The sequence below is a fragment of the Nelumbo nucifera genome, chromosome 1 (assembly GCF_055504915.1).
Source record: "Nelumbo nucifera cultivar China Antique chromosome 1, China Antique-T2T, whole genome shotgun sequence".
NCBI lineage: Eukaryota > Viridiplantae > Streptophyta > Magnoliopsida > Proteales > Nelumbonaceae > Nelumbo > Nelumbo nucifera.
This window is the reverse complement of record NC_142649.1, coordinates 199226560-199231100: the sequence shown is the minus strand read 5'-3', so window position 1 is coordinate 199231100 and position 4541 is coordinate 199226560. Positions and strand designations below refer to the sequence as shown.

The following is a 4541-nucleotide window of genomic DNA, read 5'->3' as shown; positions in this document are numbered from 1 at the left end:
CTTGTAGTGGCAACCTTATCAAAAAACTTAGTGAAGAGAAACCAAGAACAGGACAACTTTGTATCACTTGAAACACACTCTAAGGTGGCGTTTGATAAATCTGAAATTTCATATCTGAAAAATTAAAAAGATATTTTTTGTGTCTAAAATTTAAAAAGAAGCATATGTGCTTTTTTTACTTTTTAGAGGCTCTGAATCTATAAGTTTGTTTGTATTGGACCAACCCTTGAGGCCTTTACCATCTGAATTGTACTGATTTACTATTTTACCCCTAGAACATACTATTTGGATATGTTGAGTTTAATTTGCATTATCTCATAAAAAATAATTTTCAACCTCAAAATAATATTGAAACAATACAAATAAAAATAATAAATTAACAATTACTAGTTAATAAATGAAATGATTAGAATTAAAAAAATAATTAATGACTATAAAAATTTTAAAATAGTTAATAATTACTAATTAATAAATGGCACAAGTAAATTTAATAAAAAGCAATTAATGTTTAATAAAAAAATATTATTATTACTCACTAAATCACCGCTACTACAAGTTGTAGTAATGGTGGCGGTGGTGGGAAGACAGGGGAGGGAGGGAGGGGGAGAGAGAGAGAGAGAGAACCAGGAAGACAGGGGAGAGAGAGAGAGAGAGCCGCTACAACTTGCAGCGGCGGTGGCGGGAAGACAGGGCAAAGAGAGAGAGAGAGAGAGAGAGAGAGAGAGAGAATCATCGCTGCAATGGTAGCGACAATGGTGGAACACAATGCAGAGAGAGAGAGATGTATGAAGACGAGAAAGAGAGGTCCAATGGTGAGGGGTAGTTTTGACTTTTGACCACATATGAAGCGCGTCTGAATGCATTAAGTGACAAGCCTAAGTTTAAAAATTTCAGATCTGAAAAAAGTTTTCAAACCCTATTTCAAATGCAACACCAAAGGTGGCATCTGAAAGTAATATTTTCATATTCAAACGTCTAAAAAGTGCAATCAAACGCCACCTAAGTGAGCCTTGTTCATTATTCCAACATAAAATATAGCCATTCCTACCCTCAATGTCAATCCACTAAGCTATGTTTGGTTTGAAAGAAAAGCTAGGGAAAAATAAGGGAAAGGTAAGGAAACTTATACAAGGTTTGTAAAGGTTTTCCTACAAAGCTTGTAAAGGTTGTTCTACCTTACCCTACTTTTTTTCCTTCAAACCAAACACAACTTTAATGAATCATGAATGATGCTTAATGGAAACTAGGAATTGCATTTTGGATTTATCTATTATGTTCATCAACTTATAGGAAGCAAATTGTATATCAATAGTACGTCAAGATTGAAGGTTACTTGTGCAAAGACTTCTTGATTAGGGAAAGGGAATGACAAAAAAAATTCATTGCCTTTAAAGGTGGTAAGGGCATTTTCATAACTTCAACATCACCGTTATTGAAAATCCAATGGAAGGGAGGTGGGGCAGTTGTATATTGTTTTCAAAATCACAAGAGAGGTTTTTATTAAGATCAAAACACATGGGAAGATTTTATGATTGTCAGAAAACCCATGGGAGGATTTTATATTTTACCCCCACTAAAAAAGTAACACCCTTACAGGAATGCAAACGGATCAAATCATATTCGAATAAGGTATATATCCGAATCTATAAGATAGCACATATCCTAGATCTGATATGAAGATTCGATTGGATCTCATAAATGGTGATTCAAATCTGAATTTGTTAAGGATGTCGTTTATTGGAATCTGATCCAATCCCATTCAAATTCTAAAAATGTTAATAAATTATTAAAAGAAAAAACATAACATTTTTATAAAGAAAAACAAAAAATATAAATATTTTTTTCAACTATTTTCATCATATATATTAATATATACATGTATTTTTATAAAGGGAAATTATCCAAAATTCACCATCACTTTTTATAAATTTCCTTAAACTCACTATAACTTTTCAAAACATCCAAAATTCACCATGTCAATGAGATTTTATTTTCTAAAACTCAACATGTTAGAACACTGTTAAAGTTCAATGATCTAAATTGTCCACGCCAACCTAAATGCATGTTTCATGACTAAACTACTCCTAAATAGTGAGTCAACCTGTTAATATCAACACCATCAACATGACCATTGTTCCTAGTTAGTGCTAGTGGTGTGGTGGCATGTCACTCCACTCCTTTTCACAACCGAGGAAAGGTGGGTGGGTGGTGGTGGTCTCTGACGCTAAGCTACTCAATGTGTATTTTGCGCACACTCGCCAAGTAGAAACAATAGTAGTTCATGGAAATGAAATCCCCATTTGTCCAATATCTTGCCCTTCACTCAAAAATTATATAGACAGTGTGTCCACAATTTAGCTTCAATCCATATCACCGTTGAGGCCCAGCAAGCTCACGCCCGTCTCCTCAAACTAGGAACTTCAAACCTTGTCGTGTCGGGCCTTGTTGCCACCTATTGTGAATCCAAGGCATTTTCGTATGCTCGATAGTTGTTCGACGAAACGTATCACTGGGACCTAATTTAAGCCACCTCTATAATTGGTCGCTTTGCTCGGCACAATTGCCATAAGGAGGCAATTGATATTTTCTCTCGCATGCTTGTCCTCAACATCAGACCCAATGGGTTCACTTTCGACACAGTCATCATTCCTTTATTGCCACAGGGAATATCACTACAGCCAAGCAGCTTTGTGCTTGCGCGACAAAGGTGGGTCTGCATTCAGATGTCTTTGTGGGTAGTTTGCTCCTTGATAGCTATGCCAAGTTGACAATCGAAGAAGATCAAAGAGCCTTCCAAGATATCAACAACCCCAATGTGGTTTCTTATGCAACTTTGATCTCTGCATACCTCAACCACGAGAACTTCAAGGATGCTCTCCGATATTCCAGGAGATGCCAGACAAAAATGTGGTGTCATGGAATGTGGTGATTGGCGGGTATAGTCAGATGGGCCACAACGAAGAGGTCGTAAACCTTTTCATTAAGACGATTAGAGAAGGCCTGAGGCCTAATGAATCGACTTTTCCTTGTGTCTTAAGTGCAACTGCCAATATCACTGCTCTTTGGATGGGCAAGAGCTTCCACGCATGTGATATCAAGTCTCTAGGTAAGCACAATGTGTTTGTGGGTAATTCTCTTATCAACTTCTACACCAAATGTGGGAGCATGGAGGATAGTTGGATAGCTTTCGACATACTTGCTCAAAGAGTACTGTTTCTTGGAATTCTCTGATCTATGGTTATATGCAAAATGGGAGAGGGAAAGAAGCAATAGATTGTTTCCGAAGGATGAAAGCTTCTGGGTTTAAGCCCAACAGTGTCACCCTTCTGTGTCTTTTGTTGGCAATTTGGCATGTAACCATGCAGGCCTTGTTGAGAAGGTTATTCGTAATTGATGATGCGCAATCCGGTCTGTCCTAGCTGCCGGTTGCCTCGCCTCTGATGGAGTTGAAGGTGCCTGAAACAAGGAAGAAGCTGGAGATTTCCGGGGAGGAACCCGGTCGGAACACTCTGAAGCTCAAGTTAGTGCTCTAGAGAAGGCAAGGGAAACGAGAGACTTCAGGACCAGAAAGCACAAAAATCATATACCTCCTTCTTTGGGGGAAGGGGGGCCTTTTATAGGCACCCTGGTACACTTACTCCCATACCTCTGCCAGATCGGGTATCATCACCTCCGCCAGATCGGGTGTCATCACCTCTGCCAGATGCCAGATCGGGTGTCATAACCGCCACTGTCTTCCTTGTTAGGGCCGTCTCTGCCACGTCTGAGATGGCGGTGGCAGGTGGCCGTTGGAGGGCGGCTGTCATGTGTCGGACCCCTAATCAGTTAGGCGCGTCGCCTCCGTGTACGGGCGTCCTTGGCGTCGGGTACCGTTGTTCAGTCAGGCGACCTAGTGCCGGAGTGGTGTGAGAGGTGAAGTCTTGAGTTCGGATAGAAGTGTGGCCCGAACTGCCCCGAGGTGGGTCAGCTCGGGTTTTTGCCCTTTGCGCTCCTTATAAGGCTCAGGGCCTCTAAGGGAGAGCTCGGGTCGTGGGCACGTTGTCGTGCCGAGCTGGCGCTCTTGCCAGGTCACTATCGGTTGCTTCCACGTGTCGCGCGGCCAAGGGGTCGGGCCAAATCTCCCTCCATCAATTGCCCCCTACTCCCCGTGCCCGGGGTCCTGATCCGGCGTGGGGAGTTCACAGGATGACGGATGGATTTGCCCCGTGACGCTTTGGCCTTGGTTTGGAGCTTCTCCGGTTTGACCTGCTTGTGCTTTCGACCCGATCAGGGTCGGCTTGGTTCGACCAGGGGTCAATCCCGGGTCGCGTGCAGCTCACGCGCAGACGTCAAATGATTATAAATTTTCGGACGTCAAAAATTCGCGCCAAACTAATTTCACAGGGGCCACCGTGCTTGGCGCATTGAGGCTAGGGATTTCATCCGTCGAGAGGGGGACGATGAACTGTCCGATGCATACAGTGGCGGGCTGAAGGTGTTCCCCTACAACATTCAAGTTGGCGTTGTGCCTGTTGCTGCTGGAGGAAGCCATGGAAGCTAAG

At 42.1% G+C, this 4541-nt stretch overlaps 1 pseudogene; it reads left to right on the top strand.

Moving 5' to 3' along the window:
- Nucleotides 1-2303: 2303 nt before the first annotated feature.
- Nucleotides 2304-3394, top strand: LOC104602433 (pentatricopeptide repeat-containing protein At5g42450, mitochondrial pseudogene; annotated as a pseudogene).
- Nucleotides 3395-4541: the final 1147 nt, after the last annotated feature.